At 38.9% G+C, this 16,817-nt stretch overlaps 1 protein-coding gene across 1 annotated transcript in view; it reads left to right on the top strand.

Moving 5' to 3' along the window:
* Nucleotides 1–1,449: 1,449 nt before the first annotated feature.
* The window catches only part of LOC137255713 (uncharacterized), a 60,257-nt gene continuing 44,889 nt past the window's right edge, over nt 1,450–16,817 (top strand). Inside the window, exon 1 of the mRNA XM_067793206.1 lies at nt 1,450–1,488. The gene's annotated coding sequence lies outside the window, so the exon portion shown is untranslated. The remainder of the gene's footprint in view (nt 1,489–16,817) is intronic.

Below are 16,817 nucleotides of genomic sequence, written 5' to 3' on the forward strand. Positions count from 1 at the left end.
CTATAACATTGGCCCCTAATTTGATGATCCTAAGCCCTGCAAGAATTTAATCATCATGTTTCATGGGCGATAAAGAATATGTCGTCGATTAAAAGGATGTACGTTTTAAGCTATTGCTTTCATATTTTGTCTTTTCGGAATGATCGTCCTTTGTTACGATCAAGTACGTTTGGGGCATATTAAAATCATGACTTTGTGTGACTTTTTAAAATGGAAATCTCATCGTGACATTTATGCTTTTCTCTTGTACAAATAGGTCTGTAACCAGTGCTTTATTGATAGTCAAGAAGCAAAATAACAATTTGCATGCAAATGACATTTAGATGCAATAGAATTCTTTGTGAAACCAGGAAGAATAAGAAAGAAATGGTTTTCATGAAATAACTGTAATACAATATTGTATTAGCATATTAACCAAACTACTAAACTAGCTAAAAAATAACAATATCAGCACAAGATAAGTAGCATTACAAATATATTGTCATTATATATACAAAAGCAATGTTAAAAGTAACAAAGACCCCGCTGCAATATTGATCACTCTTACAAAGCCTTGGAATGAAGGTTACGAAATGAACTCCACTGCTGTCCGTGTGAGGTATGCGCGTGTGTACGTGCGTGCCTGTGTGTGTATGATATTCCGAATACTCGGGAATCTTTCATACTAATTAGTTCACTAATGCCCTTTGTTTACAGAAACAGTGTTGCATATTTACAACAGTTTCACAATGTATGAAGTTAATTTTATCAACGTAAGTCATTTCGTCGGGTGCCGTTCGTACCCATAATTTTCTGAAGGTTTCAATTCTACAAAGACCAATGCCGAATCCTTTTCCATTAGCTTGTTTGCAGATAGTCATCATCAGATCCATTTACCTAAACTGGTATATCTTAGCAAATAGACCCGTCAACATACTCAAATGATCCTCTCTTCAACATGATGAATTTACACATTCAATCAGTGTGTGAAATCAATATACTATCAGTCATACCAAATAAAATACATCAACCAGTGTGACAAGTATGTATTACATATCTGCGGGTGAGAAACCCTTATGAGAAACTGATGCCAAACATATGAGTTTAAATAAGTATCCAGGTCTGCAATTGGCTGTTTGATGGTGATGACCCAAGGTCAGATTATGACGGACTACTATCGTGTTTTTATTACTTGATTCAAGTTAATATAATCGAACGCAGACATGTCCAGTTATCTTCTTAAGCATCTCAGTATAATAACATCAGTCGTCAGTTACGAGCATGTCATCAGTCATCAGTCAGCTTTCATGACACATGCCATACATTCAAATCATCAATCATCCAGTCATCTATCTGCAGGAGACGACTGATTCTGAGGCGACATCCACGCTATACGGAAAACAAACCCTTTTTGCAACAACCTGGATCAGACACCCATTGTTACACATTCAAATAATTGGATTAGCAGAATAACGTAAAGGAAACCAAGTCACCCGTAGAGTGCCTGAGGTATGTTGTAATCTTTTGTACTCTTTCAATATCAAATACTAATTTGTCTGGCTGAGGTAATTTATTACATGTCAATATCCATCCATCCATCCGTCCGTCCATCAATCCATCCGTCCGTCCGTCCATCCAATCAACTATCCATTATCCTTCTCTTCATCCAGTATTAGCACGAAGCTCTTGAACATTCCAATATGCAGAATATGCTTAAATAAAGAAGCGTTTTCAGATGTACATGTGATTTTTTTCAACAATGGTCGAATATTGAACTAATTATCTTCGCGAGAATTAAAGAATAAATGGTTTGCACGAGCTGCCCAGGTTATATGAAATCGTGTTATCCAATGTGAATGCTTAAGTTTTATAAGCATGTTTGCTTAATGTCTCGTTTCTTTGTGGAAGTCATATTTGCCCGTGCTAGATAAATCGAGAAACTCGTGTAGAAACATTATCGTGGTATTGAGGTAGAGTCTCGAGAGCAAAGCCATCGGCTTCCCCTCGACCTTTACTTCCAGATCGCAATATTTTACTGGCACTCTTCCTATACTTCTAACATATGCTCAGGTTAGCAGGGGTCTCCATCCAACATGCAGTTGCGTTGATCTCACGGGTTCCACAACAATGAGACACGGTATATTATCTGCAGCTCAGTTGTATGTCAAATGTAATTTTAATGCAAATTGCTAGATTGCAATACACATCTACAAGAAGACAGAAACGGGTCGTCCTTCTGAATGTTGTTTCTGTTTAATAGAGAAACGCCCTTGGGAAATCAGAGCTGAGATGTGGGCTGCTCGATGTCAGCTGTGATTGAAAGATACAAGAGTATACTCTTTCAGCAAACATAGAGACGAACTTTCACGTTGATTAATGTTAAAGCGCAGCCGGGAGTACCGCAGTACAATAGGTTCCTGATGAAGGCTTATTAAATCATGTCACAGAATTAGATATTCCAAGATATCTACAGATCTTGACTTACTAGATTAATAAGTCTGCATCCATGATTTTACAGTGGATTCTCGGATGAAGCAATTTATTCCAAAATGTTGCATTCCAGACAGCTTCAAATTAAGTGCGTAGTCATCTTACAAATGGGCGGCATTTACTTAGTTTGCTAAATGTATTTCAGGGTGCTTGTATTGAAAAGTACCATAGTATACCAGGGGCATCTGTAGTCTATAGACCAATACACAGATAAATTAATATTGATTTTAAAATGTTACAGACCTATCAGCACGACATGTAAATATTAGAGAGATATGTCAGGACGATATGTAAATACTGATGATATGCCACGGCGGCAATAAATATGCAGATATATTAGGATGACATGTCAGTATTACAGATATCTCAACATGCAGACATAACACATAAGTCAGGACACGTAAATATTACAGATTTGTCAGGGCAATATGTAAATAATACCGATATATCTGCACGACATGGAAATGTTTTAGACATGTTAGGACGATATGTAAATATTACAGATATGTCTGGACGGCATGTCAATACTACATATATATCACGTCGACATGTAACTATTACAGAGACATCAGGACGGCATGTAACTATTACAGGTATGCCAAGGCAACATACTTGAGATATATCAGGATGATATGTATATATTTCAGATTTATCAGGATGATATGTAACTCCAGCATCAAGACTATTTACTTTCTGGGTTCCATCGAACAGTCACGCACGAGCACGCTCGATCACATGTACACGCAAATCAAACTGATGGAAGCCTCAGGCATATGAATGTGTTTTAATTTGTAAGGGTTATGACGAACAAACACAATCTCTCTTCAGCTCTATATCTCATTTACTGGTGATTCTATTTACACCACTTCTGGTTCTCATATGTCTGTTTTCATCCAGATATGTATGAATATTCTGGGCCCGAATACGTCCTCTTTTCGTATGGAGCTGTCTGGCATTGTGTCGGTACCAGGTCAGTGGAGTGCCATATCACAATGGACTAGGTATTTTTAACTCTTAAGTTCAGAAGCATAAAAAATCAGTATCGTCTTTGATTTCCAAGTGCGGCATGTTTTCCCGGGGATGTACAATTGCTATATAGATTATTAATGCCGACAGATCCGTATCAGGAACCTCATCGTAATTACTGTGGGCAGTCCTCTTGTATATGTCATGTTACTAAATTCTCCTTAATGTAATTGTGATGTAACTGGCTAAAGCTTCCCTAGTTTGGATTTGGCATAACTGGCTCCCAGATAAATGTGATTTTACTAACTATATGCTTCATAATGTACTTGTAGTATTGCTGGCTAGAGACACCCATATTCATGTAATATTACTGACTACAGACTTCCTGATATAAATGTAATATTCCTGACTACAGCCTTCCTGATACACATCTTACATTACTGATTACAGATTGCCTGATAAACATGTGGTATTACTGACTACAGACTTTGTAACATACACGTAATATTACTGACTACAGACTTCGTGATATACACGTAATGTTACTGACTACAGACTTCGTGATATACACGTAATTTTACTGACTGCAGACTTCGTGATATACACGTAATGTTACTGACTACAGACTTCGTGATATACACGTAATATTACTGACTACAGACTTCGTGATATACACGTAATGTTACTGACTACAGACTTCGTGATATACACGTAATGTCACTGACTACAGACTTCGTGATATACACGTAATATTACTGACTTCAGATGTTCTGATTTTGTGTGACAGTACTGACTTCAGATATCCTGATGTATATGTAATATTACTGACTACAGATGTCCTGATAAACATGTGATATTACTGACTTCAGATGTTCTGATTTTGTGTGATAGTACTGACTTCAGATATCCTGATGTATATGTAATATTACTGACTACAGATGTCCTGATAAACATGTGATATTACTGACTTCAGATGTTCTGATTTTGTGTGATAGTACTGACTTCAGATATCCTGATGTATATGTAATATTACTGACTACAGATGTCCTGATAAACATGTGATATTCCTGACTACAGACTTCCTGATATACATGGTATGTGACTGACTACAGACTTATTGATATAAATGTCATATTACTGACTCTAGACTTTCTGATTTATATGTGAAAGTACTCACTACAGACTTCCTGATATACGTGTGATATTAATGACTACAGACGTTCTGATTATATGTGATATTACTGACTACAAACTTCCTGCTTTATATGTCGTGTTACTGACTACAGATTTCCCGATACACGTGTGATATTACTGACTACAGATTTCCTGATATGCATGTGGTAGTGTATTTGCTTTAAGTAGTTGTAACACCAACCTTATTGAACATCGTATTCTGGTTACGTCATCCATACGTCAGCAGCACGATAATGATGACATCATGTATGGGATAGTTAGCCATATTGAAGAAACCACCGAGGTTGACACTAACGCACTCGTTGTGTCTTGGCACATATGTGTAGTGTCGGGAACACTTCACACTGAGTACATTACACATAAAATGTTACTGACTACATACTTCCTGACAGCCATGTGATATGACAGACAGATATTTTTTTCCAAACCGAGGCCACTGGCCTGAAATACATTCTCGGATTAACTTTCAAAATCCACGCAAAAAATACAGAGTGGAAGCCATGAGTTATACCATTCAAGGGTTGTCATGCATATGGATTTACTTGTGATATGTACACATATCACACACTCATTTCACATGTAAGGGCAATTCTAAGTTTATACACCTTAAGTAAGAACTGACCAATATCATAGACAACATTGCCCTTATCATATATGACTGACTACAGACTTTCTGATACACATGTAATATGGCTGACTACAGACTTTTTGATATAAATGTAATATGGCTGACTACAGACTTCCTGATATATATGTATGTGACTGACTACAGACTACTTGATATACATGTAATTTTACTGACTACAGACTTCCTGATATACATGTAATATGACTGACTACAGACTTCCTGATATACATGTATGTGACTGACTACAGACTCCTTGATATGCATGTAATATTACTGACTTCAGACTTCCTGATATACATGTAATATTACTGACTGCAGACTTCCTGATATGCAGTGATGACGTGAACTTATTCTCATATACCTTCCAATTGCACTATTCAAAGCTGGTGATGAAAACTGGAATGTATTAACAGAATGTTTGTATCTTCCCCTTTTTGTTTCTCTCAGTATATGGGGTATACTTGCCAGTTCTCCTTTTTGCTTTGTTATATTAGGTGGATGTGATGTCCAGTTTGTTGATTCCATATAAACATTGTGGATGTGGACACTGCATGTTCGATGTGTATAGTGCTGAGACACTTGATCTGAAAATGCCTATCTGGTATATCTGTAAGGCATCTTGAGTCCATGTCTGTTTTATATGAAGGTAAGGGTGGGTGTTATTATTACTTCGTATATCGGTACACTATACAGAAGTTTCAGATTTGTGTGTTGGAAATGTGTATAAGGTATGTCGATTTGATACTAACGTGGGCTCGTGGGTGGCACAATGGTTAACGCGTTCACTCATTGATTCCCTACAAGGCTACATATATAGCGCCAAGCCCATTGCTGATGCTTCCTGGCTTGATATTTCTGGAATATTGCTGGAAGCGGCGTCAAACTATGCTCATTTTATGTTCATGTGACATTCTTGAAATAGACTGACCAACAGGAGGTATCGGAAATCGGTCGATTAGAACGGAATCCTTAGGAGTACAAAGCGCGGTCAACGAAATAATACAGTTAAGTTCATTACTGTTAGAACGATGCCCATCAAGATAACGTGCTGATTGGGAATGGATCATCTGTATTAAAGATCTACTATTTGTACAAACAGCAGTGGTCTAAATCTCACTGAGGGGTTTCAGTCTCAAAGGGCCACGATTGTAACAGTATGATTCTCCACTTAACACACATCAATAATTTCCATCATAAAACTTGACACATACTTTTTAGAATAACGGGCGTATTCATCATCGCTTTTGACACATGCTGATGAATGACGTGATTTAGGAGTTAGGAGTGTGTTTAAGGAAAAACAAATCGCAGCCCCTATTAAACGTTGATGGAAAATTGAGTATCGTTGGAAGGTCGAGGCAAAACCGGTATTAAAATTCCAACCGCATCTTTGGTGAATACGTTAGCAGAATAATAATCCTCTGATGGACATTAACGACATCTCAAAAACGTCAAGTTGACACTAATATTTTGTATCATATCCTCTCAGGATCATTGTAAAATATTGTCCTCCATAGAGTGTACGTAAGCATCAACACATTCATAGTAAATTTAAACCTACTACACTTCTTATCCGTACTATTAGTAGTTGTTTAAATGTTTGGCATGACTTATCCAAGTTGGTAACGGCTGAAGGGATGATGTAAATCGAGCTAGGGACCATGCAGGTAGCAAAAGTTCAGTAAGTCCCGTGGGTCCTAGCATGGTGATCTACGCTCGATCGCTGCCTATTTATAGCCTGTTTTCACATTGTGTAGTGGCCTTTAGTGCCAATATTACTAGTTTTCATTTGGTATCTCTCTTGTTTTGCTGTCATGTGATAACATTATTTTCATAACTGTTTGTAGTCACTATATGGTTGTAATATTGCCGTTGTGACTTACACTCACTGATTCACTGACTCACTCATTTATCAACCATTGGTTTGTGTCAGTAACACTCATTGACAATATGATGTAGACAGTCACTGCGTTGTTAGGGTGGACAGCAGCTACAAAACAGCAGCAACAGCAAACAGCAACATAGACGCCTGGATTTGTCCAAATCGTCCTTGTTTGCATAGGAAGCCACACACAGATCTGTTGATGAAGAGACTGTGATACCTATAAATGAAATATTTCGGATTTATATATTTTGCGGTCGTCATCAAATGCCATGTAACAAAAGGGCAATTTGGAATATGAAATCTGCTTGCCAGCTTCAAAATTCTCTTTGTCTGACTTACTAATCGCGTTTGTAGTGTACTGTTAGAGCGGAGCCAATATTAGCAGCCTGCCTGCTGCAATGTGTTTATGCTGACATTACACACTAGATATACACGCGGGTGTCGCCAGGCGGAGGTATCCAATATACTAGCAGAGTGATGACGGGCTAACGTTTATGTAGCCAATCATTAGAAATACAAAATCGTATTTATCACAGGAAAAGGATTTGAATATAATGTATGTTGCTTATCCAGACAACCATACACAGGAACGTTGCCTTCAATATCAACAGCGAAGTCATAAGGGCAAATATCACAGGACGAAGAAATATGCTGCAAAGAAATGAAAATGATCAATATATTTGATTTGTGAGTTCTTGACTTGTGATAATACACGAGGTCTGGCTTCTGTCTGGATAATGTCTGGTCCGTGTCAGGTTCCAGTAAAGAAGAATGTACCTACATAGAACTAAAATTCTAATGAGAGGTAGGTAGCTGTGGTGTGTCGGTGACATTACATGCCTTCCTGGTATATCTGTACAATTACCAACGAGAGGTCAATCTGACATCTCTGTAATATCCGTAGGTCGCTCTGGTAAAATATGTGAGTGTCTGGCTTTTGTTTGGTTTACGTCTGACTTGCCTGTTTGTGTATATGTGGTGCATCTGTTTAGTGTGTTGTCTTGTGTAAGATGTTTGGAGTCCCGTTGGTGTCAAGTTAGCGCCTCTTGGGTGTCTGGTTGGTGTTCCGTACAGTTGTGATATGCGGCTCATATCAGTTTCAGACTGTATCTAGATTGTGTATGAATTGCGTCTGTATTCAGTAGCCAGCAAACACAGAGCCTTAACACAAAGTTCGTAAGGTGCGTCAATCATGCCACGAAACGCGACGAATATGTGTAAGTGAGTGAGTTTAGTTTTACGCTGCACTCAGCAACATTACAGATATGTGGCGGTGACTCGAAATAATCGAGTCTCAAACAATCAAGTGATCAACATGAGCAAGGATCTACGCAACTGAGATTCGATGATATGTGCCAACCAAGTCAAGCGAGCCTGACCACACGTTAGTCATGACAAGGGTGGCTTACTGAAGACCAATTGTAACCAGGATTTTCCCTGGTTGAGAAGAACAGGAACAATAAAGCCGTGAAGAAATATGCCAGGAGAAGGTGACTGTTCCAGGTGACATGAAACAACTTTAGCAAAACAGTAGTCAGTCAATGTTAAGGTATAGGGGTTACGATCACCTCAGCACCATGGCTGCTTTGTACAACGAAACGCAGGTTAGTAACTGCCAAAGGGAAATTTGACCAACGTTTGACCTCTGGTGTGGTGATTGTAAACTATTGGGCAAGAGAACAAAATGCACTTTTGAAAAGTGATAAAGCAAACTGCATCCGCTTCAAGGCCTTACGTGGCTGAAGGGCTGCTTACTGGCCTAAAGAGTCCAACATATTGATTATCTTCACATTAAATACGTGGTGCTAAGTGTAGGACAGTAACATTAATGGGTTATTGGACATAAATTGTCGGGACTAAAGGACCGTTGATAATTTATGGCTATGTTAAGGGATTTGGGTTGAGGATTTCAAGGGGAATTCACCCAGTTTGTTCTGTTGAGGTAAGGGGATCATCAATTTTGTACACACGTACTAGGGTGGGGCGAATAGTAAATAATAAAATGTGTACACGAAAAAACATGACCATAATTAATATGTGTGAATCATGAGAATGATTCACCAACTGATTCATAAAAACTGCAATCATCCCACGTGTACTTCGCTAAAATTATATCTATATCTCGTACCGGCGTCACATCTGTTTTTTATTAGCCGGCGGTTTCCCAGGACTGTTACACAAAGAACACCTATGCGTCTGCGTACACCTGAGCTCTCGCTCTCCCTTCATCGCGATGAGTATTACCTGATCACGTGCCCATGTGACACTCAAATAGGACACTCCTTGTGGCGCCTTGCTCAAAGCCAGCCCTTTACCCTACATCTGACAGTGTTTGCGCAAGAACATGTTTGTTTCAGAAGCCGATCACGGTTATACGTGTCCAAAGCAATCTCAACGCTCTATGAAATAACATTAAGTAATGTGACAAGATCAACGCATAATCAGTGTAAGAGACATTCATTCCTCACGAAGACCACTACGATTTGTCAAAGACCATGGTAAGGACTCAATCCGCTTCACCTAAAGCTTAACGTTCGTGACTTGATCGAAAAGTGGTACTGGAATGAAACTCACCATCGCCCTCCAGCTGAATGGATTATCCACTGTACTTTCTGACTGGTTATTTATGGGAGATAACGGGAGATTATGGGATATGGGATTATATATATATATTCAGCCTCCAACAATGCAACGTGAAGGTCCGGAATGTGAAATGCAGGGTTGATTCATTGATTCATGATGAATGGTGTATATTGTATAGCACAATGAGTTATAGTTATTGTATTTATTATGCCATTTATGTTTCTTATTCGGCATCCAGTGGATGTGATTGAGTGTAACGACTGGATAAACACATGGCGTTGTAGAATTGTCGATTGGGAATACGATTTCGCTCATATAGACTGGATACGTATATTGGCACATTGGCAATTTTCAAATAATCTGACATATATGTATAGGATATCGGCCATTGGCAACAGGAAACATGAAACTCACCGTCGCCTTCCAGCTGAATGGCTGGATTCTACTCCTTTTACTCACTGTAGCTTCTGTTTCTGATTGGATATTTATGGGAGATAACGGCTCATATACCCATGGGGATACTTGCTATTCTGGAGAGTTGTCATCATCAAAAATAAAGAACCGATTTTAGTTTAGAATACTAAGCTGAGATTGACATATTTACCAATATTCATGATATTCCTCCAACAAAGCATACAAATTCAGTGGACATACTGAAACTGGGATCAGAACATTGCATGCAGGAAAAATACTCTTGAGGAAATATGATTTGATTTGGTTGTTTAACGCCACACTAAGCAAAAATATTTTATTTGGTGGTGGTCTGTAAATTATTGAGTCTGGAGTCTGGGCCAGACCCCGCATCCCGTGATCAACAACATAAGCATCGATCTGCACATTTAAGTCAGCAAGTCTGACGGCCAGTAGCGGTCAGTAAGTCTCTCGCAAGCACTGTCTCCTGAAGGCCAGTTCTGACCTGGATGTACACGGATTAACCATAAAACATGTCAAACACAGGTTGTCCTTATTGAACATGCCACCAAATAATAAGGATACGATGTGTGACTGCACATATTTAAATATAAACTAATGACAGAATTTGTATCGAAAGGAACTTCCTTCCACATGCCTAACCGTATATTTCTTGCGAGCAAATAATCGGAAACGGAACTCACACTTTCGAACGCTTTGTTTTCTCATTCATTATCCCACCAACTGTTACTGTCTCTAAAGCTCTCACCACCGATTGGAATTTTATGCACTATCGATCGTTCTGTGAACTATTATTCCAGAGGACAACAGAAAACATATTAGTTGAAATTTCAATTAAATTCATCTTGTTTCTCAGTGTATTTTTAATTTCTCTGTCCGAAAGTGAGCGTAAAAAAGAATGATCGACACAAAATGAATTTGGTTTGCTTTCATTCTTTTTCATTGCTCAAATTAATTCGCTTTAAGACATAATAAGCTTTTGTTTCCAATTTTGATTTGATTAGCCTAGTAGTTAAAGCGTTCGCTCATCCCGCCGAAGACCCGGGTTCGATTCCCCAAATGGATATAATGTGTGGGGCCCATTTCTGGTGTCCCCCGCTGTAACATTGCTAAAGGTGGTGTAAAACTAACCTCCATCACGCACTTCTAATTTTATTTCATATCTATACACTGAGCAGATCCATTAACCAAGTACTAAATTAAATATGTAACCTACGGCACTAGTTACATTAGTGAGCAAGTTTGTGCGTTCAATTTTCCGCTTCATCTGTCTGTTTCATATACAGCGGAATCCAGCTCACACTCATAATAAGTTTAGTTTAGTTTAGTTTATTCTTACGCTTCATTCAGCTACATTCCAGCAATATCGCTGCTGGGTTTCACACATCGAACCCAGGTCTGCTGTGTGACGCGCTTTAACGCTGTTACCACGAGAATACCCCACCGTCCCCAAAAGACGTTTTGTGGTGTGTCAGTACGTGGATGTCTTGCAGGAAGCCATGTAAAGAATACAACCATACAGATGCCTGCAAACTAGATGTTACCGACATCATCTGTGTAGCTTAGACAACCATGCATAGGTAGCTGGTTCAGATGATAAAAGCTAAAAGTGCATTTATTAACATGATTTCACACTTTAAAAGACAAAACGTTTGGAATTTTAGGTTTTTAATGAAAACCTTTGCAAGCTTATGTCAAGTGACAAAACTGCACTTCCGTATAAACGATCTCCTTATGTATAAAACCACCCAGACTGCATCACCTATTTTTGCACGGCTCCCTTGGGAGCTGCATTCGCCGCCTTACACTCGCATGCTGCATGCTGTTGGATAGCTGGACCCTGGAGCCTCATGGTGAATGTTTCAGTTTGTTTTGGTTTGGTTTGGTTTTGGTTTTTTTGTTTTGTTTTTTGTGGGCAAATTCATAGCCGAGCAAGTTTCTGTGATTTTAGACTGTCTGATTTTCTTCCACAGATGTCTCGTTGGAAGACTTTTCTTCCACCCAGCCTTCAGTGGTAGTCGCCTGTGCCATTGTACATTGGAAGCCTTTTACTTTGTCATATCTATGCATGGTATACGTCGTTGGAAACCCGAGGAAACGCTCTCTCCAAATATGCAGAACGTGAATCTTATGCTGACCCTGGTAACCATTCCGCGAATAACCGTTTTTCATCTTTTTCAATCTCTTTTGTGTACTGTTAGACTGTAATACCTATAAATGAAATATTTCAAGTTTATATACTGTTGGGTCGTCATCAAATGCCAAGTAATATCAATATTAGCAGCCTGCATGCTGCAATGTGTTCATGCTGACATCAGACACGTGATATACACGCGGATGTCGCCATGCGGAGGTATCCAATATACTTGCGAGGTGATGATGTGCTAATGTTTATGCTGTCAATCGGAAATACCAATTCTCATTTATCATGGAAATGGGATCTGAAAAAACGGAAGTAACTAATATGCAATACCATACATAGGAACATTAATTACTGTACATATATATTGAAGACTAATGTCATACAGTGCAAAGTAATGAAAATGATTAATAGATTAGTATGGTTTTGTACTGTCCTAATGGACAATATCTGGCTTGTATCTAGTTTGTGTCTGCAGGGTTTGTGTATAGTCGACGTTTAGTATTCCGATCATTTTTCTTTCGTTTTTTAAATATCGCCATAGTTACATACAGACACATGATTGTAACAGAAGTGAGTGAGTGAGTGAGTGAGTGAGTGTGGTTCACAGCCTTAAATAAAAGCTTCAGCAATACCACGGAGGAGGACACTATAAACGGGTTCCACACACAGTACGCATGAGAGGAAAAGAACCTTGGTAATTCCTATCTCAATTCCAGTACTTAATAAGACCACAGGTCTATAGTCCATCACAGAGTATACGATCAGGCATAATACAAAAATATAAAACTTGTAATAGGTCACACAGCTTTTGAATTGGTGATGAAGGCATAGGTCATGGTGGTTCTCTACCAGAAGTGACCCCATTTTTGATGATGTGTTATGATGACGTCATCAAAGCTTGTGCACAATGCTCTTAGTTTTGAAGACTACTTACAGTACTTGCACATTTGCAGTACTCTTCTGATACTACAACAGCTGAATCGTAGCTGACTCTCATTTTATATCTGTGCTATTTCTGTACATGGAGGCATGACAAATGAGCATAGCTAAATCTTGCATAACGTTTAATCACAATTCATATCGTTAACAGTAAATACAAGTATGGAGTCTAGGTAGTGTCTGTTTTGCAGCAGGTTTATATCTGATCAGTGTTTCATCGATGTCTGATCGATGTTTGGAGTTGGTTTGCGGGCTGTTTTGTGCTAGTTAAGGGCCAGATTTAGACTGGTGGATAGGGATTGTGATCTCAGACTTGAGCCTGGTTGATGTCTAATCGGTGATGCGTGGTCTCTGGTTAGTGTCGCATTAAGCTGATTCGTGCTGTATTGCATCAGTAGCATCTGGGTGGCGTGCATTCTGTGCCTTGCCGTTCTGCAAGGTTTTGAGAGTGTTCGGTTGTCAGACTGAAATTCTATTTGCTGGCTGTGTAACTCCGGATTCGACAATCCTCCAACTACATATATGCGGTCCGTAAATAATCAAGTCCAGTGACCAACAGCATGAGAATTGATTCCCGCAAATGAGTTACGACGGCATCTGTAAACCAAGTCAGCATTTGGAGGGTCTGGTCCAGACTCGATAATTTACCGACCACCGACATATAGTTGTTACATTGCTGAGCGCGGCGTTAAGCAACAAACAAACCATAGATAGCTTCTAGAACCTCGGAGCAAACGGAATATCTTGTCAGATGCTGTTTTTCAACCGTGCTTCTACGGAATCTACAGATTACCGGTAGCATGAGTTCGAGAGTTGTTTTAGGCCGCTTGTGGCAATATTCCAGAAATGTCAATGCAAATAAATGGGAGTGATATAGTGTAGGCTCGTGGACTGGTTATTAACTACTTAGACAGGTCTTAAGTAGAATTGTACAAGAAGTAGATTTGTAGATTGTTAACTTAGTTAAGCATCCCCTGACATATGTCCCGACTGAATGTGCCCCGATCTTAACCCTTTGGATGATGTCTGGGACATAATTGGTCGTCGGTGGTACGCACCATAGGGATCCTCCTGAACAGAATCGGGACCATTTGGAAGCTGCATACCGCGAGGAATGGGGTAAACCGCCCCTTCAGAGGATCAGGAGGGTGACCGGTGATATGAGGAGGACAGTGCTGGCTATTAGACAGTCACGTGGAGGTTACACTCGGTACTGACCTTGAATCGTGTATCTCACGACATGTTGAATGTTTACATTTACCAATAAATTCAACATTAAGCATTCCAGGTCCAGACTGGTCCAAAAATAGTTCTGCGTGAAAATCAATGTTTTTAAATGAGCAGCCATAACGGCACCATGGATTTGAATCATTTTGTCTTTTTTTATGATCATACGAGTCAGACAAACATATGTTTGGTCACCACGAGACGTTTTGATGCTTAGGTTTATTTGTATATCTACCTGTCTTAATATTTAACTGATGGGAACCACAACAAAACTGAGTAAAAGCAATGACAAATTTAATAATGTTAATAACACTAAGATATGGTTACATGGAATGATTACACGTAAAAGGAGAATATGAGTAAGTTCTGGAACGTGATCATAGCGAGTTATGCCATTTTGGAAGGGATATATATTCAGCCCCCATAATAAACTCAGACAGGAAGGAATGTAAGCTACTAATATTCTGTCTTCCCCGTGCATATCCAAATCCCTTATTGTAGGGGAATAACTTTTACTTTTGATGCTCAGTTTATTTTCCCATGGCTAACATCTAACATTAATAAATTATAGTGCGTTTGTGCAGAGAGATACTGGTATATTCAACACAGGATTTTTTTTACAATACTTGTAAGCATAAACATGAAAAGGATATCTGCCACACTCAACCCGTAGGATGCGTTTATGTGTAGATATTTTGGCACTTAGTAAATATTTACAAGCCAAATAAAGTTTAACGTTTCTTGATTGGTGACTTACTGAGTGGTTCACTCCATAAGACGGACTCAGTGAGGACTCTAATTAGATCAGCCATGTTGTCTATCCCCATTCAGACAATGAGCTGACCCTTAGTTAATACAGAGTATAGTGAATATAGTGAGTTAGACCAGTTTGTACAACCGTGGAATACAAGGAATACTCAATCATCAAATTATATGAAACACTGTGCCTTTTCGAAACGTAAATGTTTTACTTATATTCATATATACCTCTATGTTCTATGTTTCACGTTTTGTGTTTTTTGAGAATAGAAATCCTGTTCTGTTCTGTTGGAAGAGTCACTGTCGAGCATAGTAACAACACACTCCCATGAGTTCACTAGTGAAGACAGTGAAGAGTGGTAGAGAACTCAGTTGTTTGAGAAGTTGAGAATATTCTCAAGAACTTTACTTTGTAGCTTTCATGCAATAGATCTTAATTTAAAAATCATAATTCATTACAAAAAAAGTTTATACCTTTCTCATCTTGACACATTAGTATCAAGGATACAGCTTAATTAAGCATTATGCAACCAACCATGGAATGTGTAGCTTTAAGCGGTCTGTCTTTTGGGAGGTGTTACTTATGGGAAGGGAAGATACCTACTGACTCATTATATTTTTCAGAAATTTCAAGTAACCATCGCTTCAAGTGCTATGTATAAATTATGTGTATGTAATTTTATTGTGATTAATATAAGCAGTATCAAAACACATCCGCCCAAACTGAAAAAAGGTTTGATTAATGATTATAGCAACATCAGTATACACTATATTGATCATGATATCGTATTATACGAATATATATGCATATTGCAAAATTATCTAACTTCTGTGTTCTACGTTATATGCAGCCGTGGAAGGGAACATCCTCCCCCACCCTCACAGACCTGCACCATCCCATTCAGTATTCACACAATACATGAAAACCTACCTGTTCAATAAGCCTACCTTACATGTTGAAGTGTAGCAAATACATTTATTTTAATCCTGTGCTGTGTGACCTTGAACGTCGGCGCCTCGAACATGTATTTACCGTGGAGATATGAGCATTACAAGTGCACTATTTTGTATTCAATTTCATCATTATAATGTTTCAATTTTGCGAATGTCTCATCAACTGATTCATAAATTCAAGCTCGAGAGTACGCCCCTGGATATAAATTTAATGTAAATGTGTCACCATTTATCTATTCCCAGCACTGACGTTTCGGTCTAACCTTCTGCCACATCTGCCGGTGGCTGTAGGGAATGTAGGACAGAGAGCACTCATGCATCGATCTCAGGACACCCCCGGGCTGTCGCCCGACCCTTGTTTCCAGACATATTGACGCAACACTATGACGTACCCATGCGACTGTCAACTAGGACACCTCTCGAGGCCCCGGTTTCCAAAAATGGCTTTTACCCTACTTCTGAGAAAGTTCAGATTGTTCACGTGATGAAACGGATCCAAATTCTGCTACAACAGATATGTACATGTACAAGGATTTCTGAATCTGTTTGACTATCAGTCAGCCTGTATGTTATGATTCACATTCCACGAGACGTGCATGTGTCTGTTTCAATAAATCGTTTTCGTTAGTTTAGTGTCA

Source organism: Haliotis asinina, chromosome 11, assembly GCF_037392515.1.
Source record: "Haliotis asinina isolate JCU_RB_2024 chromosome 11, JCU_Hal_asi_v2, whole genome shotgun sequence".
In the NCBI taxonomy this organism is placed as follows: Eukaryota; Metazoa; Mollusca; class Gastropoda; order Lepetellida; family Haliotidae; genus Haliotis; species Haliotis asinina.